The following is a 27,492-nucleotide window of genomic DNA, read 5'->3' on the forward strand; positions in this document are numbered from 1 at the left end:
CTGCAGAACCGTTACATGTATTATTCAAACGATAAGTAGCCCTCAATGTCTACGCTGAGTTCCAGATTTGGGTATTACAGTAATGACTACATTAAAACTACTTAAAACCATAGCATTGTTTGTGGTTGAAGAACAAACAATTATGAAGCTGAAAAATAATGGAAAAATCAATCAGTCATTGCAGAAATACAATCATTCGGAATTAGCCTCAGTATTCCAACACTTTTGGCATACGTTGCCCATAAACCCTTGATGAATAACACAACTGACATGAATTTACTCCAGCAATCAGGCGAAATCGGGTATGTGCTTGATGCGTCTTTTTGTTGTGTATTCAGCTTGATGCATGAAGAATTCTGTTGCGTGGCATTGAGCGGTGCTAATCTGCTCAATACTGCTAACCGGAGTTTCCTTATGTTCCGAGAGAGATTATCCGCCCCTGTTCCGTCCAGCCAATCAAAGAAATTGAGTCTAATGGCCATCCTAAGGGATTCATTCTCCGAATCACTGATTAGTTGAATGACATGAAGTTTCACGTTTGATCCTGGCAACACAAGTAGATTTATTCACAGAGTCGACTCGTTTAATATAAAATTAAGATACAGCCGATACAGACTGATTACATGTTTTCCTTCTAAGGGATTGTCATTCCTTTTATGCAGTAGACGACTGCAACATTCAGGAAATACCACGAAGAGGACAAAATAAACTGGAGCACACTAGCAACTTTTTCCGTGAAGTGTTTTGTGGGTTTCAGGTAACATGCAACAAGACATGTGAGAAGAAATACATGTATCGTGTTTGGAAAAATTTAAATGTGACGCTGTCTACATTTTCAAGGTTGTCCCTGGTGGCTTTGGGGAAGTATGTCATTATGTTGCTCTTGCCATGAGCAAGGCTTGGCCACTGCCAAGAGGGGCATGGCCACGCTACTGCTCTGGGCGGTGACACCTGTCACCGCTCACAGCTGTTTCAAATTGGGACTGTAATTAGACAGGCATTTAAATTTGCCAGTTCGTTGCCTTGCGTTAATGAGTTTGCACTGTTACCGTGTGCGGACACTACTTCTGACATTATGCCTTTGTGTCGGAGTCCTGGATTTGGGTCCTCCTCTGCACCGATGGCTCGTAACAGCTCCTGCTCACACAGGAGTAATTAGTCCCCCCCTTCTCTCTCGTCCTTTTCGATTCAGTTTTATTGAGTCGTCATACATTTCTTGTTCAAGATTTTTATGTTTGCCTCCCATTCACCTGTTGTGCCGAATAACAATTTGACTGTGACGCACTATCGAGGACTCGTTTATTTGCTTTGCTACTTGAACGAGTAAAGAGGGGATGTGGAAGTCTCCCACCAGAGGGTTTCATCTACCTTTGTGTGTTTCGGTCAATTTGTCTTGCCTTTTCCGTCCTATCGGGGGCAGTCAAGCCCTCTGTCGCAAGTTGCCAAGGAAACAAAATTTTCGACATGGGAATCGTGGAGTAGTTCGCCGTTTTAACACTGTAGGAGACGAGATGTAGGAAAGACTCTTTATATATATATACGTTTTTGTCACAGTACCTTGTTTTGCCAATGGTCAAACACAAAGATGCAGTAGAGTGGTTATAGAATTGTAATTATCTCATTTGAAGTCTTTAAATGTCCAGTGAGTGCTTACAAAATTGATCCCTTATCTTGAGTTCAAAATATTGACTTTTCTAAACTACTCCGGCTCATTCCTAAGAATTCACAGCTTGTACACGGAGCATGTTAAAATACGGCCGATCACCTTTCAATTCACTTCCACAGAGGAGACACTTTAATCTGTGCTTAAAAAGAAAACAACTTTGATCTCAGTCATGAAGCCAAGGTGATAATCCCTATTTGAGGTTAGATTTTGGGGTGGGCCGGGATTTACCAGGATTCAGAGAAGGTTTTCTTTGCTCTTCTTTTGACCTCCCGCTGCACACTTTCTTTTGGGATGTTCGCAGACATATCAGATGGGGTGAATTTTTGAGTCCATTTCAACTCTAAGAATGACCATGAATTATACTCAGTCTCGGATATAGTAATACGTTAAAAAAAAAAAAAAAAAAAAAAAACACGCCTCCTGTGATGTCTTCAGTGCTCCTAATTAAGCAAACCTTGCAAGATGATTGGCACACGAGTCGACGCCCCTATATGATCACTAATCTGCAGATTAGCTTGCGGGATTTGTTTAGGCTGCGACGTGCTTTGGGTAAAAAGTCCTAGAGTTGCTTTTTGCCGCTGATAAATATAAACCTCCCGTTAATGTCACTCAAAACATCTTCTAATGACCTTAAAATTAAAGCGATGATTAGCAATGACCAGAATGGTGTAATCTTAGTGTCAGCATTATATACTTAATTTAACCTTACCTAAAGGAATTCCTGACAGAGCATAAATACTATTTTTGTTAATGACGCATGTTTTGGTGCTGGCTTGTCTTCCTGTAAGACCGCTACTATTTTTAGTGTGGATTTTGTTAATATTTTTTTTGTAAAACGCCGAACCCCTTACTTAAACTGTATTTACCAAGTGGAAAACCAATTATGTCAGATTTTTACCAGCGCCCCCACAACTCTAAACAGCAATGTTGGCATTTTCCTGGCTGGTCCACCGATAACACACATTCCGAACATTGGGGATCCAAAGTTGACATGGCAACAAATATGTCATTCTTCCCATCATAATTAGGATGATTTTGAAGCTGTAAAATTCTTGCATACTGTATATTGTCCCACATATAACCTTTTCTCAAGTAGAGGCAGTTTTCCATAGATGACATGAGCGCAATTAATACTGTAAGTGAAGGCCTACGTCTCCGTTTCAAACAAACAAGACCCTGTATTGGCTGCTCACGCTCAGGTTGCCGTTTTAGCTGTGTGACATTTTGCCTTCCGCATGTGAGTCATGCGCGGCCAGGGTGTGGCATCGGACACAAGCGTCTCTGTTTCAGTTTTTGTTTTTATGTGTTTGGTAAAATTGTTAATGCAACGTAAAAGTTGGCCATAACTTCTGTTGTTAAGATGAAATTCAAACAACATGACTTATATTACTAAGGTTGTTAAGAATGATGACCAACAGCCACGTGGCGCAGAGAATGTGACTGTCTACATTTGATACAGACCAAATGACGCTTTTGTGACTTAGCAGCTAAAGTGGTTCTGTCAATACCTTGTCCACAAACAAAACAAATGCACCCCCCTCCAAAAGTACCGTATTTTCCATACTATAAGGCACACCCAAAAGCCTTGAATTTTCTCAAAAGCCAACGGTGCGCCTTATATATGGATCAATACTGAGACTTTAGTGCAGCTCCATCTAATGGATGCATAATGTAACCCCAGCCTATACTGTAGCGTGTATTCTATGCGCCTTATAATGCGGTGCACCTTAAATGTGGAAAAAGTTTTAAAATAGGCCATTCATTGAAGGTGCGCCTTATAATACGGTGCGCCTTATAGTGCGGAAAATACGCTGGTTGAACTTTGAGGGCCTCTTCCTGTAATTTGTCTCAAGTTTTTCTTCTGTTATGTTGATTATCCAACCATCAATTTTTTGTACGACTTGTCTTCATCAGGGCTGTGAGTGAGCTGGCGCTTTTTCCACCTGACCTTGGGCGAAAAAGTACTACAGCCTGGACCAATCACAGGGAACATACGAAGAAACAACCATTCACAACTACAGGTAATTTAGTGTCTTAAATGACTGTAACGTAGATTTTGCTGGAGAAAGCCGTAGGGTACATAATAATTCCACACAAGAGGGCATCAGCCAGGATTCAAAACAGTGTCCTGATCACTGGTCCACCATGCTCTCTGTGCTCAGTTTCCGACTAGGGTTTTGTCTGTTAAGACATCAGTACATTCAAAAACAGATTTGTCGCTAACACGAAAACCAGAGCTTTATCCACAACATGGGTGAAAAAGAATCAGTTGTAAAGCCAAGTGAAGATGGAAACTTGATCAGAGCACAAAGCTCATACAACCATTCGGAATGTCCTGAAGAAGAAAGAAAACCACTGGTGGAGTGAGACATCAAATGGGTAGCTCAGGGAAAACAGCAGCAGATGAGCCCAAAACCACACAGTTCCAATACTTTTGGAGGTGAGTCTACAGAGAATCAGCAAGAACTCACATGACAAGATAGAAATTAGTTACTCCAACAGGGCCAAAATGTTCTTAAATAATCATAACGATTGTAAGCAATCATACCTCTGCTGTTCGGTAACAACTCCACAGGTTCATATATTGACAATTTTGCTCCTGAGAATTAAATTAGCGTCACTCTCCAAAAGAAAACCATGTCTCCCCACATGATGATCATGATGATTTTTAAGAAAAAAAAAAAAACCCCAATTAAAATCACATTTTATGATGCCATCTTTACAACAAGTACCTCCATTGACAGCCCGAATTGCTTCGGACAAAAACTATTCACTTCGTATTAGTATCACCACACAACGCACAAACTTTGTCTTGACAAACCCGTCCTGAATTAATTACTGAGTAGTTTTAACAGCTTTAAAGAAGTTGCCTGTTTACCTTACCGAGTAAAGTATTTTTCACCATAGGACAACATAATTACCCTACATTTACACATACTTTATATGTATTGAGACTGAAAAACATAAATACTCTAAAATACTTTATACTTATGATTACTAATTGTGATAAACCCTTTGTAAATCAGTTTAGGAGTTGTCCGCAATTTGTTCACTCTCAAAATGGCAGTTTTACACTTTAATATTTAGCAATTTGTTCTTGTCCCATGAACAACATGAGCGGCATAGTTATTCTGAAAACTGCGCGCGGTTGTCGTTCGACTATGCCGATCCGCAAAATGAGTGACTCCAGCTTCAATGCGCCTAAAGTTTGGAAAACAATTTTGCATATGTGTGAAATGAAGAACGTGCTGTGTTGTGGTGCTGTCGAAACAACCTGTTGTGATGTTTTTGCCGGCGTTCTCCCCTTAAAGTGTCAGCCTTTGAGGGCAGTTTTGATCAAACTCTTTGTGAAACATTTATGAGCTGCACAGTGACTCTGTTAGGAGAAGCGGACCCACTTTCGCGACCTAAACAAACTGCACCAAAAAGTCTATATATTTCAGATGGCTACTGTCAAAGGGAGCCTCAGTGATGTCATCATCCAACCGCACTAAAAGTGCATTGATGGAAAGACGCGTCAAAAGAAACAAAAGTACCCGGTGTCAGAGGATGTACATATTTCAGGAAAGCAAGTTCCTGGCGGAGAATCTGGCTGGCCATAAGGGTGTTGGTCGTGTTTCCAGTAGCGTCACTCTCCTCGTGACACAGCTTCCTGAGACCTTAATAACGTGTTTCACTTTCTTAACCGCCTCGTGTGTCTGATGTGGCGGTGCTAGCTGTTGGAAAGAAACGGCGGTGCAGCGAAAGCCCACGTTCGATCCAGGCCGCCGGCTCTTGAAGTCGGACACACCCGCGGAAGCGTGGTTGGCCGTCGCTATTACTAATGATTCTGGCTTCGGACAAATATATCTCGTGTCCATCATCTGCTGAAAACATTACGCCCACGCGCTAACGTCGACCATACCTAAAACAAAGTAATGGCAGTCGGATTCAAGTGGATGGAAGAGCTCCGTTTTGGAGAAGAAAGGCAGCGATTCCAGATACGCGTCATAAACGTACAGCATCGATTCATTCGCTTTCTTCTGCAAGTTCCATTTATTCTTCAAGGTTACCACAGCACTTGGTAAGTAAAAAACAGTAAACAAACAGTAAAACAAAGTAGCACCCATAGAAGGATGCTTAGCTTTTAGCCACTTGACAGATGCAGTGGTGCCTTGAAATATATACGTTACAAGCCCCAGTTTTTTATTTCCTTTTTGTCTTTGCTTTGAGTTGTGAGCAAAAATTCAAGATACATGCTCTGTAAAAAAAAAAAAAAAAAAAAAAAAAAAAAAACTGGCTTCAAGGTGTTTAATACCATGTCCAGTAGCTTACGTGAAACCAAACGAAAAAATTAGACGTCATGTTTTTACTGCAATCACACAGCTTTGCTGTAAAGTCCACTAAACGGGCTAAGAAATGGTGTCAGTGTTGCATTGTCATTATACAACATATTGGAACACAAAATCTGTTGCAAGTCATGTGGGCATAACAAAACAAGAGCCGCAGGCAAATATTCTTTCTTAAAAACGAGCATTAATAATAATTTTTAAACGTCTTAACGCCTGTTGTGGCCATTGCACACACACCATAAGGAGCTGCACACTGTCCATTGAATTGACGCAAAAAGGTTTTCAACATTCTGTTCATTCATTCTATTATGCCATGAAGAGAAGATAGCAGTTAACATTATTGTCATGGATACATGTTCTTAAAGTACAATATTGTGTAGTTTTTCCCAACTAAAAATACATTATAATTTTTTTTTGGGTGGGGGGGCTGGAACATATTGATTTGATTTTCATTTATTTCTTTCGCGAGAGATCATTTTGGATACAGAATGTGTTTTGAGTTACAAGCGTGGTAAAGGAGCTCATTAAATTTGTCTATGCATCATAATACTTCTTACCCAATTCAATGCACAACTCCATCCCGTACTGCTCATAACTTTAAAAATCCATGTTTTTCGACACTCTGTTTGATAAAACAACATTGAATGGGGGATATGCAGTCTAAATAGGAAAATGAATGTTTTGAAGGCCAAAATTTTCATTCATTAGAGATAGCTGTTGTAAACATTCATCATTTTACATACTTTCATTGCACAGGATTCACACAAATACACTCTGAATTGCCACTCATCCACCCAAAACGTTACCTTCATAATCCAAGTTTGCCTTTCCTGGGTTCAGTAAAACTAAGTGCACTGGGGGACGTGTAGCATGAAGAGGAAACGCAGATTTTCAATGCCTCTTCTGTCGGTGAGTGGTGATGTAGTACACGTTATAAGCATTCATCATTTGAACTACATTAACTTTTCAAAGCTCTTGGTGAATCAGAATCAATAGAAATTTTATTTTAATTTTTGAAAAAACCATGTCACGAAAGCATACAATTTTCAACTTCCAACTGCTTCTATGTCTGTCAATTTTTCTTTTGCGATACGAGTTTATTTTGTTCTTGACCACACTCCTAACTCTAAACATTTATCTCTCAATTCAATTCTTCATTGAAATAAACGCAAATGCCATCCATCCATTCATACGTTCTCAGTAACTTGAAGTCTTATTAGCCACTCTTTGTAGAGGATCAACAATGTATGCCTGTATTGTTCTATGTCCAGTATGTGTGTTGCTCCACTCTTTTTGGAAAAAAATATGTTGCTTGAAGGGTTATAACGCTGTCATAACAGGTGTATTTATTTATTACATCCATGATGTACGGATTAGAGACAGTGGCACTGAAGAGACAACAGGATGCAGAACTGGAGGTGGCAGAAATGAAGATGTTGAGGTTCTCGCTCGGAGTGAGCAGGTTGGACAGGATTAGAAATGAGCTCTTTAGAGGGACAGCCGAAGTTGGATTTTTTGGAGACGAGGTTCGAGAGAGCAGATTTCGATGGTTTGGAGATATACAGAGGAGAGAGACTGAGTATATTGGTAGAAGGGTGCTGAGGATGGAGCTGCCAGGGAAATGAGCGAGAGGAAGACTGAAGAGAAGGTTGATGGATGTTGTGAGGGAGAACATGAGGACGGTGTTAGAGAGGAAGATGCGCGAGATAGGCTTATATGGAAAAAGATGACTCACTGTTGCGAACTCTAACGGGACAAGCCGAAAGGAAAAGAAGAAGTTTAAGAATGTTCAAAAATGAAAATGAACTATCACCTGGTGCAGTTTATGATAGTTTGATCCTGAAACAGATGACCATTTCCATTCATCCCTGAGGAAAAGAAAACGATGTACCTCACAAATCATCACCCAAAATTCCTCAACGGATTCTTTCACCGGTTTCTTTAAAACCTTAAATAGAATGAAACCATCCTTAACACGTGTATCCTTTCTCTTCTTTACTGTTGTACCTCGGCTGCAAAAAAAAAAAAAAAAACGCCCCTCGGAACTCATTAAAACAACAAAGCTAGTGGTGGCTCTGCATGGTACCCCCTAGTCCAACTCGAATGCTTTGAGCACTCAATAAGATTGGTTGCACTCTCTGAACTGTCAGAAAAAAATCTAAAATACAAGTCTCCTGGCGAACACATGTGCATAAAACAGTCCAGGTTGATTTTTAGTGGTGTGCCACCTTGTAACGGAGGCCTTTCCTTTCCAAGGTGTTGGTTTTGATCTACATATAGCGGAGGAAGCATCCCAGATATGAAACACACATGTAACGCGACACACACTTGAAAAGCCTCTCAAGATCCCCTTGTGAATCAAATGTAAATTCATTCTGGCCCTTAGTTATGAATATATTTATGGTTGTTTATCAGAATTTCAATAAGCTTTAGAAATCTAATTCCACGGGCCAATTGCAGGGGCTTTTATACGGTACGTATATATTTCTGTCTCCTAATGAAGGCTGTGCCGAAAAACACGGCTGCGTTCTCAATCATCCCGCCGAAGGCACCCAATACCATCCAGCTGGCGTTCAGATGCGCTAAAGATGGTCTTGAAGGAAAAGGCCAGTGGAAATAAACTCATCTTGAGAAGTGCCCAGTGGCACAGATCGCACGCCAAGGCATTCTTAGCTCTGCAGCTTTCAAGACATTAGTTTGCATTGAATAAAGGGTGCAATCGTGAGCCAAGGATCTTAAATATAGTAGCCAAACAATGGCCTGAAGTCAAGCGGTGACGAAAATGGCGGGTGACTTCACAAAATGCTTTTTTTAGTGCGAACTTACTCTGACTAGGGTATTTAAATAAATTCTGTTACAGGTGAGGAAAATGGGATCTTGTATGATTTGCTGTTCAACCAAAATTGCCAGGAAAAGTGCGCCAGAATAGTTTAAAAATAACCCCGGCCACTATTGGAAGGTTTCCGGTCGCTCTCCGTGGGAACTTTAATTGGCACATTATGGGGACATTACAAATGTGTTTGTCATAAAGAGGCATCAAGACAGAAATAAATAGTTCTTATGCCACTGCCTTAATTGCTCAGTTTTTCAGGCAACTGAATTTTGCCTCACAACATAGCTAAAACTCGACCAAGCTACAATTTTTCTTCTGTTCAGGGACAGAACTAAGTAAGCTCAGGACAGGAATCTAAATGAGAAGGATCTGTTTTTATTGCCTTCCCGAGCCATAAGATCGCAGTGTGCTATCCAAGTGTCACAACCAGCTATGGCACTTGTGTGAACGTTTTGAGGCCGTGACGCAGATCGGGCGCGGCCGGTTGGGACGGTGGCGCGTGCGGTTCGTCTGTTGAATTTGGCAATAAAAACCCGGACCTCACATTGCCATAGCATTCCTCTGAAAGTCTCTTCCCATCCTGCCTGCACAATTTTGATGCCTCCGCTTCCACATGAGCCCATCACAGGGATGGAGTGTAATTAATCAATGAGTTCAGATGGCGACCGGCATCAATAGTTGATGGCCTATCGTGGTCATGGTGAGCCGTACGAGTTCACCGTGCAGGATACAGTATGAAACAGCTGTGCTATTTAATAAGGGGCTCAAATGGAATATGTGACAGAGTGTGGATCCTACTTGAATGTCCTTGTGTGACCTTTTCCTGCACTTGGTTACCGTTGAATCTCTTTGAACTTTCCTGCTGGCCTCAAGGGTACCTCGAAGAAACTAAATTGTCAGCACAGTCTGAAATACGAAGAAAGCTCTACTTGTAGACCAAATCCCCGAAAAACAGCAAACCAAAACAAGTTTATTTATCTTATGCATTTATTACACAAGGTGCTCTGCTTTATTGAAATCTTTTAAAAAGAAAAAAAAAAAGATATAGACAATTTTAAAAAAATACCTATGGTAAGGGAAAGCCGCCATTGTGTTTACACTGAGTCATTCTGTCTGTATACTCTAGTCTTGGGAACTATAATTGATGGGTTGCAATCACGTGATAATCACCGACATTTCCACAGACAAGCTAGGCGTTGCAGACCACATCACCATGGCAACGTCCACAGACCCACGTGTAAGCAGCGAGCGGCGGATGTTTACTGCCTACTTTAATTCACTCGACGATGTCGCCAAAGCTAGATATGTACAGAAGATCAAACTCTGTGAAGATATCGATCCGTATACTCTCCACGACGACGTACTTTCAAAGGATCTGAAAGAGTTCCCTGAAGTAGAATATCCGGACACTAAAAATACACGTGCTTACCGCTTACAAAATGATCAGAACAGACTTTGAAATAATAATTTTATATATTCCAGATTCTTTCAGATATGCACGTCGTATATTTGCAAGCCACTTTTGTTGCTGCTTTTTTTTTTCCGATAACGTAATTGTATGTTCTCCTTCATGCAATCTAATCTTTGGAACACGGAAAAAATTGCCTCCCAATGTCTCCGTTTCCGTGATTTCCACGTCCGTAGACGCAACAAAAATCTGCCATGATGACGATGGACGGCCGACTGCTTGTCTGCAACAATGGCGGCCAAATACCGGGAGGAACAAGTACGACGTCACGTGCAACCCAGCCAAACGTTGTTACTTAGCTAGCCAGTCATATAAATATCCATGCACACCTAAGCCGTTGTCACCATCTCCAACGCCGACATTTGGCTGACTCACCCCGAGCCTTTGTTTTGATTGGACGGCAGTGTTTACACTTGTACCACACAAACAATACCAAGTGAAGCGCGATTTCCACTTGCGGTCGAGGCTACTCGTCACACAATAGACTGGAGTAGGGTGCTTTTCTTCTCTTCATTGTCAATTAAGTCAAATTTGTCTTACTGTCAATCATGTAATAGTCATCACAATATCGGTACTAGTAATCCCCTTCTGGATCTCTTGTAGCTTGCGTTAAATTAATCACAGCATGTATCTTAAAATGAACAGTCATTGTTCCAGCGCTAAGTAAACTTAAGTGTGAGCCATTTACCCTGCAAATTCTATTATTTTTAGGCCTCAAATATTGCTACAACCTTGATGATCCCAAATAGGTGCTCTGGAGCCTATCCCGGGTGGCTTCAGGCCAAGGGCAGTACACACCCGGAGCTAATCACCGGTCAGTCTCAGGGCACATGGATCGACAGATGAAATTTACACTCGCTAAGTGTGAGGTGAACCCAAGACACCACCAGTGACCAAAAAATCTATACAAATGAATCTTTACGCTCCCATAAATTGCTTTGTGATTCCCATGTTTTAATTTGAACTAAAAAAAAAAAAAAAGTACCTCAGGAGTTACCGCCAATATGCTGACATTGCTTTCTTTCTGCAACTTTACCTTTTTTTTTTTTTTTCGGCCTTAAATGATGGCAGCTTAATGCAAATGACTATAACAGTTCCCTTTTTCACATCAGGAGGAGTTTATGGACAAACCAGACTCGAGTGAAGTCACAATGCTGCAACCACGGATGCTTTTATGCAGCTGTTATATATTCCCTTTCCACTGGAAACGTCTGAAAAGATAATTTAGCTCCTCTGGCTCCAACTCAGCCTGGCCGCAGGCTCAGGAATGTTGAGCCGATGTCCGGTTCTGCCTTCGCATTCTCCACTGTGTCTATATCCCATTTAACATCAAATCATGTTTTGTTAGCATATGGGCCTGTCCATGAGTAATACAAAAATTCAGGAGTAGCCACTTTTAGCAGCTTGTTTAAAAAGTCAGTGGAAGGGCCACACGTTAGCGCGTACTATTACTACTTTCTAAATATTTACACATTTTTAATTGCAATTTAAATCTTTAGATTTACATGCTAGCAATATGAATGTGTTCAGGAAGTGTCATGCTTAACTTGGAGTATCTACGCCATTCCTGCGTGGTCCTAATGATCCAGAATTAATGCTTCAGTTCTTTCTCTCAAGTATAGTGTGAATGTACATCTGGATGTTTGTATGTCTAGGTGTGTGCCTCTAACTGGCGAGCAGTCCGGGGTGTAGTATGCTTCATGTCTTGCCTGACCAGGATAAGCGGCAAAGAAATTGGATGGCTGGATGCTTCTTTGGGGGACATACTGTACAACCGGCGCCCATTCTTTTCTGTGACTTCATTTGGTTCAAAGGTGAATTTGAGACTGTCGCAGCTGACTTCAGGCTGACTCCTCACCAATCAATAATGGGGTACATATAGATGCACAACCATTCACCGAGTCTAGAACCTGCAACTTTTTCGGAAAGAAAAGAGAAAATGCCTCCGCCCTGATTCTCTTGCTTGCCACTAAAATATTTGTGCTCTGGGGTAGCGAGAAATTAAAGGACAGAACGATTTGCCACACTAAACTCATTCTGAAGCGGTAAATCGAAATGTGACTTCAAGATCTGCAATGCTGATGGCGAGAACGGAAATCTCGTTTGTTGCCGCTATCTGAAGCCGCTTGCAGCTGACAGCAAAGTCATGTGGTGCCACTGGGGGGAGGAGGGGGGGGGAATGATTGTATGCCAGGAGATTGCAGGTATACCTTTGTCCGTCGGATTTAATCTAATCCTGGGTAATCCCGTTTCTGATCAAGTTTGGACCACGCTTTCCATCAATCCAGTGTGAGAGTAGGCCACATACATAAGCCCCCCCCCCCAACAATTCCCTTGCCACACATACATGCACACACGCACTCTGTCGCCCCTCGAAATTGTCCCCTTTCACTGGGACATGCATTAAACATAAAGAGCATCTCTCGACGCGACGACGTTAGCGTGCCCTCCTTCCCTGTGCTCAATAAATGAACAACCCCCACCCCCCCACCCCAATAGTCTTACAATGATGTGACTGAAACATCACTTCACAGGGAAGAACTCATGTATGTTTCCCATGCTGCAACTAGATTTATACATAATGCAATCACAGTGCAAAATACAGCGGCAGGTCAAGCGCAATCTCAGCGTATTCCCCCCCTTCAGTGAGAAACTCTCAGAATGGAAATTGTCTGTCACCTTGATTTAAATCATTAACAAGGCAGGGAATGTTGTAAGAAAGCATCCTGAGCTGCTGCGTCCCTCGGTTGATTTTGCTCGATAGGCGGGTTCCAGTTTTGGGTACTTGTGCTTGCGTCATTGTTCCTAAACCATGCGTGTTCGGTTCATTGAAATGCTTTAAATTGGTGCGAATATGAGTATGAATGTTAGATTTTCTGCTACTGAATGTGCTCTGTGATTGGCTAGCAAACAGTCCAGCGTGTCCCTCATGAGGACAAGCACTATAGAAAATGGATTGTCTCATTGGGGTGCCACACAAATACATTTAAAGTTTCTTTTTTTATATCGCTCACTCGAAAATAGGTGCAATTTTTTTTTCATTCTTAATAATTCATTCTTAATTAATTTAGGGTGACACTTATTGTCGCCCTAAAACAGACACTCCTGCCTTTCTCCTGGCTGTTTAGACCCAAAATTACCAAGTGTGTAGAACCTTTTTGTGCCCACGTTTCCACAAGCGTGTAAAATATTCAGCGTGATTGCACAAGGAGCTTGTTGTCTCGAGCGAGGTTGTTGCCTCAGCTCCCCTGTGCAGCTGTTCCGGGCTTCAGTTGCAACAGCAAACCAAACTTCGCGGCGCACGTAATTTCCGTCGTTATTTTAAGCCGTTGCGACTAGCAGGATGACATTTACTGCCGCCCCTTATGTTCAGGCTTGTGCTAACTAGAGAGAAAACACACACACACCACACACACACACACGTACTGTAAACAGTCCCACCCTGTATCTCGTTTCTCAACACTTACCCTCTTTTCAAATTTATGTGAGCCTATTTTAAGCTTTGATCTCATCCGTGATCCCCTTGCCTTCAATTTGGATTTCGACCAACAATGAGACCATCAAATTACTACTACTACTACTACTACTACTACTACTATACTTAATAGTTGCCCATGCATCCCAGCATGCACCAGAAAGTAGCGTTCCCAACTGCATCTTGGAACAATGAAGAAAACATAAACTGATCTTCTTCTTTTCCTTTCGGCTTGTCCCGTTAGGGGTCGCTACAGCGTGTCATCTTTTTCCATCTAAGCCTATCTCGTGCATCCTCCTGTCTAACGCCCACTGTCCTCATGTCTTCCCTCACAACATCCATCAACCTTATCTTTGGTCTTCCTATCGCTCTTTTATCTGGCCACTCTCTGGCCTCTGGACATGTCCAAACCATCGAAGTCTGCTCTCTCGAATCTTTTCTCCAAAACATCCAACTTTGGCTGTCCCTCTAATGAGGTGATTTCTAATCCTATTATTTCTAATCCAACCTATTCACACCAAGCGAGAACCTCAACATCTTTGTTTCTGCCACCTCCAGTTCTGCTTCCTGTTGTCTCTTCAGTGGCACCGTCTTTAATCCGTACATCATGACCGGCCTCAAGTAGCCCAAGTATTTGAAGTCGTCCACCCTTGCCATCTCTTCTCCCCGTAGCCTCACTCTTCTTTTTTTCAAATATTTGCAATTTCAGAACAAAAAGAGCAGAATCAAAAGGACCGTTAAAAGGAGAAAACGCACAGAAAGTTACATTTAGCAGATTCACATCCAAAGCAGTAGGACGATACATGTTGACACTCCTCAAAAGTCAAAGTGTCTAATTTCCGTGGCTTTAAATTTTAGTCATTATTCCCAAAAATAAAACTTCAACCAATAGCATTTAGTTTTATAGTAACACCCCATGAAGTCACGCTACCGAGGTAATAGGCACTGCTAAGTTTTTCTTGTTTACGGCGCTAATTTCGCTTCGGCTTTCTCTTTTGGGGAAGCTAGATAGGCATTTTTGTGGACTCTTTGAGGTCACATTACAATCTTGCCAGCAGTTTTAACCCAGCAAGCATTTAAATTTCATGATTCGGGTCAAAATAAGGGTATTCTTTCCTTCACATCGCTTCTGTACACTTACGTCGTACTTTCTGACAAATTATGGTTGAATTCTGAAATTGTATGATGTGCTCCAATGGGCCAAGCACAGTAGCAGGTTATACCATGTGGATGTAGCATGGGGCAATGTTTATAGTCTGCTGTCCCATGATGAAGCAGCTCAGCCTTGTGATTGTGACTCACGCAGCCTTGGGCCTGGAGGGAGTCCCTAGTTTCCAGTTGGATTCTTTCGGGCTATGTTTAAAACACTGACTCATATTCACTCGTAAGGGATCACATTGTTCCCACTGGTGCAAACGTCTCCGTAATGTAGACATAACGCATGCACACGAGTAGTCGTCGCTAAATAGGTCATGTTCGGGATCGAGTTGTACACAATCACCATAAGGCAGCAACACAATCAAGTGTTTTGTCTATATTAGGCAAAAGTGAAGCAGAGGGGCAATTCCAGATTCAAGACAGCTCCAGATGTTGGAGCCTCTCACCCCCGCCTTCCCCCAAACACACCAGGCGATGACTCTGTTTCCTGTCACCTATCCAGCTAACTCACACTATACCACATTCTAGCTCCCTGAAAGCCTACAATTTGGTGTACTCAAAATCGGTACACCTCGAAGGTGGGCCACAGCCCCGGCACGATTCGTCATGCGCACACTCAGATGTGCCGTTCGGTTAGTGATGCAAAGTTCCTTGCTAGTATATCATGCTAACCGGGACTTTGTGTAAATTGAAATAAATCAAACAACATCCAAATCATACACAAAGTAAAAAATAAAACAATGTATTTTACGTGCCCAGTTCACAGCTTTTCATATAATTCACAAGTTGCTCTTGACAGTTATTCATGACGGCAACCACACACGCATAGCAGAAATAAATACAACTACTAGAAGTAGTCCACATAAAAAGTCTGTGTCGCACATGTGCTGTACACTCTGATAGGATTAATTCGTCATCTTCATTTTAACAGTGGCTTTGCAATATGGCGAGAACTTTTCTGGAAAGTAACCAAAAAGTCCTTCGTATGCAACGTCCACATGCCCAACATACATTTCATCATTCATACGATCTTTTCATCTTGCCACTTATTAATGATAAATAACAACAGAAATAAATTTAATTAATCAAAATAATCCACATTCCCAAATTTCGATGGTAGGCTCGATCACATGTACACTGACATTGTTAAATATTCAAATGTAATTCCTCTTGCCAGATATTCACGGTAACCACCAATTTGCAAAATAAAAATAGAATGGCAAGAAGTAATACATAGAGTAAAATAAAAATGTAATCTTCATGGGATATTCTGGAACTCACATTTGTGTCATGATTGTTCCTCTTGCCGGATATTAGTAACAACCACGGTGCTCAATAAAAGTAGAAATATTGCAAAAAAAAAAAAAAAATTAAAAGGCGAGGTCACCCGTGGGCAAAGATATTCACATGATATGAATTATCATCTTATTCCCATCACCAGTTATTCATGGTAACCACTTGTGTGAACAGTCAAGATAGACAGAATGGTGAGAAATAATCCATAGAGTAAGAAAAACAGTCCCATGGCACGCTCCGTTACTTATGTTAGAGCATACAAAGTATGTGCCATTATGATGTAATCACTCATCTCGCCGGATATTAATGAAACCACCCATTGTGCACAGTAAAAATATATCAAACTATTAAAAATACCGTAATTTCACAAGTATAATGCATCTTTAAGTATAATGTGCACCCCCAAAGTTGAGCTAAAAAAAATCAGGAAAACCCTTCTACCAATGTACAATGCGCACCACCAATTTGCTGCTATCCATATGTTCAAACTACTAGGAATGATCTGTATCTATATTTTGTTAGGCTTGTATTTGTATTGCTTTTCAAAAATTGTCCGTACAACAATTATTAATAATAATCATCCTGCATGTACTGATGTAGCGGTAATACATATCTCGGGACAGGCCACAGGACACACTTGTCCTGGTCCCTGTAATTATCAGAACAGAATCCCTCAACTGACTAAAATGAACGCTCAAAAATAACATTTTATTAATACTGTTGATAACGCATATTAAAAAAAAAAAATAAACAATTTAACACTGTTGAACAAACACTTTTTTTGCATTAAATATTCTACATTACTCATCCTTGGCCAAGACTTCAAAAGAAGCATCTGACTCATCTCCAATCTGAAAAATATCCATCGTAGCTACTTTTGGTCCGTCATTGTCAAACTCATCATTGATGACTTGGTACAGTCCCGGTGCCTCTTGCATTGCATCATGAACGTCCCATCTTGCTCCCAGCGCATCTCATTCTCTGTGCCATCCATAGCGTTTGCGAGGAAACATTTTTTTAATCCCAAGAGTTTGGGTTGCGCAGCCTCTCCACCTCCATCCGGCATCAATCTGTATAGCAGCTTTGCTACGGCGTCTAGTGGCTGTCAAAACTACGTCAGCTCCAACTACGTAGAAACGAGCATAATGGCCACATTTTTAAAAAAGCGAGAATTTCAATTGTGTGCGGTCTCCCGTTTTTCATTACGCCCTTACGACGTAGTTTGAGCTCACGTTGTTTTGCAAACGACCTGAAGCCAATGAGCTCTACTTCCGGGTGGCCGGCATCGTCGGCACGAGTGATGACACATTTCTTAGCCGTCGCAGTCGGCATTTTTTGTCTTAGTTTAAGATAAACCAACTCACGGGCAGTCCTTCTGATCTTTAGCGCAGGAGCGACAAATATGCTACGCTTACGGTCGTAAAATGCGAAGCTCCCCGAGAAGGTCGTAGAACTCAGATGCACGTTACTGGAATATCTATAAATGTGTAACATAAGACATCGAATATCATATTGAAATGTATATGTTTACCTTTTTTACCACTCTATGTACCTGTATACGACTACACAATGTGATTGTATTTTTTTTTATTTTTCATCCATACCTAAATATAATGCGCTATTAACTTTTTGAAAATATTTTTGTAAAAAATTGCGCGTTATTTTCGAGAAATTACGGTAATCCACAGTGAACATGTCCATGGCAGCACTTGCTCATGGGTAGTGTGGTTATTAGCAATTAGCAATCAGCAGTTATTCATAAGAACCAGTACTTTTCTCATTTGAAATCGACAAAATGTCAGGAAACAATCCATAAAGTAAATGGAAAAAAAACGAAAAAAACAAATCACAACTGCTCTGTCACTCACATTTGCACGCATATTTTCATCTCATGATTAAGATGATTGCGCCTCTCACCAGTTATTCATGATAACCGGTCGTGCACAATCGAATACAATCGAACCACCCGAAATAATCCGTCGAGCAGGAAGTCCCTGGGGATGCTTTGATATAATTCATCTTCAAAGTCTCGCTTCTCTCGATCGTGTTTCGTGAGAAGCGCGACCTCGCACAGGCAGTAATGCGGTGTTATACAATAATCTGACGGCACAAAGAAATGGACAGTGTGAAATCTGTCCTTGTCTTGCGCGGTTTAAAGGGGCCTAGCGCCTGAAGTACGGCCTTTATGGACATTTACTGTATCGCTGCCGGCGGCAACGCTCAACCCCATTCTGTCCGTCTCATGACATACGTGCAACACGTTTATGAAATGTCATCCTCACTTCTTAATTAGATTTTAAATTCTTCCCTGCGATGACGTCCAGTAACAACGGCTTAATTAAATTAGCCACCGGCGACAATGGACTTAAGGTCATAAGTGCAGACGATGGGCGGCGGGCAGGCGTTGTCGTTCCGTTTTTTTTTTTTTAATCATTTTTCCATTTTTATTTCCGGTGATAAAACTGCAGAGAAAACAGAACTGAATCCTCTTTGTTCATTTCGGGGAAAATAAATAAATAAATGCAGCACCACTGAGGGCCGTATCAGAACATCTGGTCATGCATAATTCCTTCTTATTGAAAACTTGGCAGTTGTGTGATAATGTGAATTTTCTCTGGCATTTCCATTTTTGGACGCTTTAACCCCCCACCCGCCAAAAAAAGGGGAAAAAAAAATGCTTATCAAAAATAAACACGCCAATTGACTTTGCCGCTTGATGGAAGGCGGATGTATGCCTGCCTTTCGCAAAGTACTTTGATTTCCAACGTGGCACTCCCCGGCTTGTGGGTCATGCAGGTGAATAAATATATACGCGACGCACTTTGCCCTTTGGATACATGCTGCCTTATTGGGCCCTCTCATTTCCATTCAAACAACAACGATGCTGACAAAACCAAAAGACGACTAAGCGAAAACGATTCATTTGTAAAATTAATTTGTAAAATATGTCCCTTGGCTCTATAAAGGTTGGAAATCACCGACCTAATGGACCTTTCCGACCTGTCAATCACTTGTACAATAATAGCCAATCAGATAGCCGCGTTGTTTTAACCCCTGGCTTGACACGCCCCTCTCGCCATATTGTCCCACAAGCAATGCTGGTTGGCAGTAGCGTGCGCTTGGAAAAGTTAATGTTACGAAGAAAATGGTCCTCAGATGCGCTTGGGGAACGTGCGATTCTGATGAAAGATATCCTGCTAGCTTCCGAGGGCCCCGCTTGATTCATTTTCCAAAGCCTAAAACACAGTTGGCGAAGTGTCTACGATGGGTTAATGCTCGCGGAAGAGCGCACGTACAACTAAATGTGAACAATATCAACAAACACAAGGCTGTATGTTCGAAGCAAAGTGAGGGAGAAGTAGATTCTCTGAGTTTGATTGAATTATTATTAGTGCTTTATAGATTGCAGGAGAAGAACTTTCACTTTAGCGGATCACTGACCTGCTGAATGAAGTGTGTAATCTTTTACGCCGAAGAGTCGGGTTAGTGATACGTAAATGTGCCATGTGATGCAAGAGAAATGTGTATTTGTTTCACATCGGACTTTTAACACAGGGCACTGGGTTCCATTATGAGCCAAGTCAAATGAATACACCCAGTTATAAAGACTACAATATTACTCGTGATCTTTCCAAGTAAAAAGTACTCAGCCTGCTTTACATGCGCAGTACGATTCCACCCTTTTATCCTCTTTGATTTCAATATCAACTTTGTGAGGCATCAAACTTTTTTTGCATCGTCGCAAACGTTTCGCCGTAACTCTGACATTGCGTCCTGCTCCGTCCAAAAACTTAATTCCGTGTACATATCCTTGCGTGAAATATTTGAGACCTCTCTGTAGAGGACTCTTGGACAAGTCTGGCGCATTTGGCAAAAAACATACCCCAATATAAAATGGAATACGCGATAGAGAATCTACTTCAAACATGTTCTGTTCAATCGCCATTTTGGAAGCTTGTGGGACATGGCGAAGGGGGCGGAGCTTAAGGTTGCCATCGGAAAGGTCCATTCGCAGTGTTAGCATGTTAACAGGCTCAACTGCAGTAGTATAGGGTTCGTGGTAGTTAACGCATTACCAATGATCCATTTTCTGGAGGACATATCTCCATAGACAAAAAGAATTAAACAATTTTTATGAAGCATGTTGACTGATAAAAATATGCTAGTCTGCTGATGCTATAACAATTTAAGCTATCTGTGGAGTCCCGCGATTAGTCCTTGGTCTCAAGCTGTCGGAATGGTGCGGGCTGGTGTGGCACTCTAAAACTGCGTCCTTGGAATTCCCCTGCAATTACGCGGCGACGCAACAGTCGTGTTGTTTTTTTTTTTTTTAATCAACAATTTAACATCCATAATTGCCACTCGGGTTGCTTACCGCCGGCGACTTATCTGATTGACGTGGACGAGGTTAAATTAACGCAGCGGCCTAAAAACGAGATGCCCTTTCACCTTCCACGAGTGAGGGGACAGAATGTAGTCTGTGTTTATGTACGGCCCAAGGCTGAATGAGGACTGCGTGTGGGCCGCTTGCCCCCGCTAAACAGATCGGAGCCCTCAAATATAAGCCGAGCTGCCTGTCAAAATGGGGCCAATGAGGGAAAGATCATCCGCCAAGGAGTCCTCGGGGCGATGGACGCCTCGTTATTTATCATTCTCCATCTCAGTGAGGATAAGCTGTGATTTGCAAGTGGGGGGGAAAGAAAAGTCCACTATCCAAAGGCTTCTTTCAATGCCTTCAGTTTGGCTTTCGCCGTCCCCCCGTTTCCGACTTTATTTGTTTTCCTGCCGTCTTGCCCACCAGGAATCGAGACATACCACGCGGTTAATGGCCGGCATTTGGAACCGGATCATTCGCGGCAGTCAGATAAGTGGGGAGGCGGGGGGGGGGATGTCGAGCAACACCCAAAGTTGGGCTGGCGAAACGCATGGAGGGCCCTGGGGGGGAAAAAATTGCCTGCCCTGCTTTTGCGGATGTTTATGTCTATACCCAGCACCACTTAAGCTCATCATGAGCTTAAGGTATACAGATGTTTTTTTTTTTTTTTTTAATCCAGATAATGTTGCGTAAACACGGTGAACCTGAGGAACGTCTGCTCATTAGCCTGATGGCGCGACTGAGACGTTAGAGGGTAAATGCACTAAATTTGGTCATAGATATATAGTTTTAAACAATTTCCTGGGAATGTCACGACAAGTGGGGATGAGGTAATGAAATTTCAATATTTTATATTTGAAATCAAGCCAAACTTGAGCAGACGAGACGGAAAAAGTTTATGCGATAGATCCTTCGGAACATCAACATAGACATCGTGGTGTGACCCATGTTAATCGTCGTTAAAGATCCTCACGAGTGGATTACATTCTTTAGGTTGCAATTCAATTCATTTTCGATTCTTTAAGTTGTGATTGGATTCGAGGTTAATTTAAATACTCGACCAATACGGTAAGAAGTTGAACTGGACAAATAATACAAGAGCGCTTGACACTTTTTGAAATATATTTTTATGCTTCATGAAATTCTAGCTGGTATTCCATCTCACATTTTGCAGCAATAAAACATTAACATACTTGCGTACATGGAGTACCAAATGAAAAAAAAAAAAAAATCTTTTCCAGTTTCAGCTTCACGGCTGCTTCTTGCTTCGGTCGCTATTTTGTCAGTTTGGCTGAATTCGGCCACTTTCCATACAGTGCAGAAAATAAACAGCACTCTCCAGTGACCGGGATGTGACATGAATCAGAGGATTTGCTGAATAATTAATAACATTAATAAATAATAAATTGGAGCGTTGGACTACTGCAAAGGATTGATTTAATCGATGGTTTCACCCGACCTTATGTTTAATACTGCCCGGGGAACTTGTTTGCAACATATGCTAATTCTCCACACCTTGAAATCATTAGCAAGACTACAAGGCACTGCTGTTTTGTTGTTGCTAGTATTATCTTGCATATTTTAACACAAATATTATTGTTTTTAGGGTTCCGCAAGTTTAATATGGTTAAAATAGCTTAAAACCTCATGCTTTATACCAAAAGCACACTTTGTGCTTCTACGTTTAAAGAGATTCGGATATGGTAGGCAAAAAAAAATAAATCTTTGCACGTGGGTGAACATAAAGGACGGTTATGGGGAACGCTTAAAGGTCACATCTTTCAACTCCTCTTGAAGTCTTCGAGTGGGGGACAGCCTTCCCAGTACCCTTGCGCTGTACAATGACAAACGTCTGTTTAGAATTTCCATGTCTGCCGCATTAAATTGCTCAATTTTTTTGACAAGAGGTGATATTCATATGTGCCAGACTGCTTCTTTTTTTTCTCCGTTTGTCCCATTGTCCTGTAATTATTTTGTAGCTACAACCAGAAGAATGAATGACCCCAGCTTTGGCAATAACAATGTAATCACTTTGGAATACAGTTAACCTCTTCTATTTTTGGGGCATATGGACAGCGCCCAACCGCAAATGGCAAAAATCTACATTTGATTCTTCTTCTTTTCCTTTCGGCTTGTCCCGTTAGGGGTCGCCACAGCGTGTCATCTTTTGCCATCTTAGCCTATCTCCTGCATCTTCCTCTCTAACCCCAACTGTCCTCATGTCCTCCCTCACCACATCCATAAACCTTCTCTTTGCTCTTCCTCTCGCTCTTTTGCCTGGGAGCTCCATCCTCAGCATCCTTCTGCCAATATACTCACTCTCTCGCCTCTGAACATGTCCAAACCATCGAAGTCTGCTCTCTCTAACCTTGTTCCTTCCAAAACATCCAGCTTTGGCTGTCCCTCTAATGAGCTCATTTCTAATCCTATCCAACCTGGTCACTCCGAGCGAGAACCTCAACATCTTCATTTCTGCCACCTCCAGTTCAGCTTCCTGTTTTTTTCTTCAGAGCCACCGTCTCTAATCCGTACATCATGGCCGGCCTCACCACTGTTTTGTAAACTTTGCCCTTCATCCTTGCAGACACTCTTCTGTCACATAACACACCAGACACCTTTCGCCAGCTGTTCCAACCTGCTTGGACCAGTTTCTTCACTAAAAATCTACATTTGATTCCACCCACAAAATGGTCCCAATTTTTCTGTATCAATCATTTGAACCATAAAAACTCCAAAAACGATGATTCCCAACTTAAACATCATTTCAAACTCATCTACCAGCATTCCTCTTCAAAATAAATAGCTTGCTGAGAGAAGCATCAATTTGAGGGAGCCGTTTTTCCATCTTTAGTGCACCCAGCGACTCATTATGGCACGGCTTCTATTTGAGGAATCCGAATTATTAAAATTCAGTAACGCGAGCTGTATCTAACTGGGCCTGTCTCTCGTTCAAGGACACTTTGACAAACAGTTATTCCTGTTACACGATTCAAATCCCTAAACATTTCCATTATGACATGTAAAGAGAGTAATCACTGCCTTGGCAGGTTCGACGTCTGGTCGTTTCAGCTCAGATGTATAGAATTATACTTTTCAATCCAACAGCTGTACAGTATAAGGTAGATGATATGAATAGACAGCTATCTTTAGGCTTCTGATGTAATACTATCTTCTAAATATAATTAATAAGCTATCGCCCGCTGTAGTTTACACCTTCAAAGCTCCGGGCTATCTATTGACTGGATTATTCCTTTTCAAGCGGCCGAAAGGAAAGAGTGGGAACAATTTGAAAGAATATCTCATGAATACGGCGAGCACCAAACATCTTTTAGATGTTCCTGCTTTTTCCAATTAAACTTCAATGCCGTGATTACAGCCAATTCATGGACACACTTGATTTTCCCGTTTGGATTTTGTGCAAGTCCACCTCGTGTTTAAACAAAGAGGTGAGCGGAGAGTCACTCAGCGTCTCTGGGGACCGAATGACACTAATTCATCAGTAACCCAGTACAAACACTAGATTTATTAATCTTTTAGCGCAGAGGCGGTCACAGTATAGAGATGCTTTACGAAGCCCAGGCAGATTCCATATTTATTTATTGTTCCCATGTTGCCATAGAGACATCGAACTGACTGGAAAATCGCAGCCTCAGATCCGCACTCTGGATCCAATTTCCCCAGCGAGGCTTTGCGAAAGCATCAGCGAGCGCTTGTATTGTTGTTGGGTGACTGACTAATTTATTGAAGTGATTTAACAGCGGGGTTAATGGCGTTTAATTTGATGCTAATGCCTTTTAAACTCATTGGCCTTGGATAGCATTAACATCAGTATTGTTTGATCCACTGAAGAGTCAGTCCGTCCACGTCCATCCATCAAGGCACCAACCAAATAAATCATTCATATATGCATGATTCTGAAAATCTTTATTCCATCACCTAATAGACCAATATCCACATCCAACGAATTGTCCATGATTTGTTGCCCAATCAGCCATTTGATTTCAACTAATACCTATCCATGATTCATCATCCACGTAACCATGGGTCATTTAGACCAGGGGTCGGGAGGCATGAAGGCCAACTATTTTAGAATGTCATTTCAAAAGAGCTACACAGTATTTTAAAACCTAAGTACAGGTGTGTGTATTTGCGCATTTCTGTAAGACCAACACTTTTAGAGTGCAATAAATCTCAAAATTATTTTAAATAACAGTGTTACGCTGTTAAAACAGTGGTAAGGCCGGCCATGATGTACGGATTAGAGACGGTGGCTCTGAAGAAACAACAGGAAGCAGAACTTGAGGTGGCAGAAATGAAGATGCTGAGGTTCTGGATTGGTGTTAACAAGTTGGATAAGATTAGAAATGAGTTAATTAGAGGGACAACCAAAGTTGGATGTTTTGGAGACAAGGTTCGAGAGAGCAGACTTCGATGGTTTGGACATGTTCACAGGCGAGAGCGTGAGTATATTGGTAGAAGGGTTCTGAGGATGAAAGCTGCCAGGCAAAAGAGCGAGAGAGAGGGAGACCAAAGAAAAGGTTGATGGATGTTGTGAGGGAGGACATGATGACAGCGGGTGTTAGAGAGGAGGATGCACGAGATAAGCTAAGATGGAAAAAGATGACACTCTGTAATGACCCCTCACGGCACAAGCGGAAAGAAAGAAGATTGTTACGCTGTTGCTCACCAATGATGACAAAAGTACTTTTTAGCATTGTTTCATCTGGCGCTGCATGGTTTTGCGGATGGCTTTGGAATCTGTTTCATACACCGTCAGATTAAGCTTCACGCAGGTGTTGAGACTTCCATCCATTCATCGGGAATTCAATCTGATTTGCCATCACGATGGTCCCATGGTGAACAGTTCTTGCCGACAAAGGCATGTCATTTTTTCGTTTGATTATCTTGTCTTTATGCGAAGTTGGCAAAACGTTTATTGGCAGCGTCGAGTATGAATGCTTTGGCATACTCCCCATCTGATCACAGCAGAACTCTCCCTCTCCACAAAGTCTGTCCATTTTTGTTGAAAACTTTGGTTCTCCTCACCTTTTTTTCCTTGAGTGACCTTTGTGAAAAGCATTTCTATAATTAGTTGTTCTGACCCTTCTGTGCACGTGGACATCGACTGCCACAATAAACTACGGAAACTCCATTCGGACAAACTGTCTCTGCGTCATTTGCGTTGGCCCCCACACCAAACTACGGCAACCCCACTAGGACAAACGTTCTCTGCACGACAGAAATAACATGTACAGTATGTCGTTATGAGGGCTCCGTGATCAATATGCCACCACCAAAAAAGCTAGGTATGGCTCGTGAGTCATCTGTTCCCGACCCTTGAGTTAGACCATCAAAGTCACTCTTCATCTCTCCACAGATCTATTCATCCTCACTACCACTTCACCAGTGGACAGTTCTTACAGATGAACCAGTATTAACCTTTAAGACTTTCTCAAATTCAAGGAAAAAAATAAAAGTTCCTGTTCACACACAGAGACTGTAACGCACACGTCGTCTTCATCAAGACATCAGACCTCCATTTTTATCTCTGTATAGTCCTGAAAGAACTACCTCAGTAGTTTTCTGCAAACCTCGTTAACTTGTTAAGTTCAAGGAAAGTCGTAATAGTCGCAAAAACAACAAAGTGATGTCGTGGGCTGCAGCGGGCTACGGTATGTCATGTGCAAATTCAGATACAGCCTCGATGCAATGTGCATCGCTCACTCCGAAGAGAAATAAGAGTCTGTTTTGCTGTAGTTGCTTCTGTTCATTCGATTGGTGGTGTGATACTCCATCTCGGCAGGTAAAATGAGATGAGTGTTGAATGATGGAGGGACGCGCAGGTGTTTAACAACATCAGCTCCATAACAATTCCATTTTGTTTCTTCATTTTGCTGAGCCACTGCTTATACGAGCGCTCCTTCCATTGTCTAGTAGAACCGTGGAGGGGAGTAACATGAGGACAAAAAAATTGTGGAAAAGTTGTGGGCTGCAGCATTGCAGAAAATGAATGGAAAATGTTATTACGCTCCCCCCCCCGGCTCCCGTTCACTTTTTCATCCAAGCTCGAGATCTGCTTCTGATTGAATCAAGACTGTCTAAAGAGATGCAGATTGACCATCGCTTGCTTGTCTGACGTTCATGTTATGTAGTACATGGCCTCTGACATTTAAAAATGTAAACGCGAGGAAGCGATGGAACCATCACACCCGCCATCCTGACAGCTGCTGGCAGGGATTTTGTCAAGCAAAGGTTAAATCTAATCGGGGGCTCTGGTACATCTGGCCAACATTAGCACTAGCTGCTCGTGGAGGGATCAGGTCCAATAGACAATTAAATGAGAAAATGTTCTCTTGATAGGCTGTTAGTGTGATTTGATCAAGGTTTTGGAGGAAAATATTACCATGCAAACATTTAGCTAAGCCCAAGTACAGTGAAGCCCCGCCCATTTCCATATCACCAGTTGCAGTGAATTCAGTTCTTTGCAGTTTTTGTGCTCATTACAAAATGCTGAGGTCCCATGTCTGAGGTCCCGGGTTCAATCCCAGACCAGCCTGTGTGGAGTTTGCGTGTTCTCCCCGTGCCTGCGTGAGTTTCCTCCGGGCACGCCGGTTTCCTCCCTCATTCCAAAAACAGACAACATGAATTGGACACTCTAAACTGCCCGTAGGTGTGATTGTAAGTGCAACTGTTTGTCTCCATGTGCCCTGCGATTGGCTGGCAATCAGTTCAGGTTGTACCCTGCCTCCCGCCCGTTGACAGAGGGTATAGGCTCCAGCATTCCCTGCGACCCTCGTGAGGATAAGCGGTGAAGAATATGGATAGATGGATGGATGTTACACTAAGCCAGCAGAGCTCTGGCTAATAGGAAACTAGTCAATGGTGAAGTA

At 41.9% G+C, this 27,492-nt stretch overlaps 1 protein-coding gene and 1 long non-coding RNA gene across 6 annotated transcripts in view; one reads left to right on the forward strand and one right to left on the reverse strand.

The window, feature by feature from the left end:
• The window catches only part of cspg4 (chondroitin sulfate proteoglycan 4), a 78,590-nt gene that overhangs the window by 48,389 nt on the left and 2,709 nt on the right, over positions 1-27,492 (reverse strand). The window lies entirely within an intron of this gene.
• LOC133501893 (uncharacterized) overlaps positions 1-27,492 on the forward strand; it is a 207,149-nt gene that overhangs the window by 36,869 nt on the left and 142,788 nt on the right. For all 5 annotated transcript variants that reach the window (XR_009795308.1, XR_009795311.1, XR_009795310.1 and 2 more), the window contains exon 3: positions 3,581-3,687. This is a non-coding gene — a long non-coding RNA (uncharacterized LOC133501893). The remainder of the gene's footprint in view (positions 1-3,580; positions 3,688-27,492) is intronic.

Source organism: Syngnathoides biaculeatus, chromosome 6 (genome assembly GCF_019802595.1).
Source record: "Syngnathoides biaculeatus isolate LvHL_M chromosome 6, ASM1980259v1, whole genome shotgun sequence".
NCBI classification, from domain to species: domain Eukaryota; kingdom Metazoa; phylum Chordata; class Actinopteri; order Syngnathiformes; family Syngnathidae; genus Syngnathoides; species Syngnathoides biaculeatus.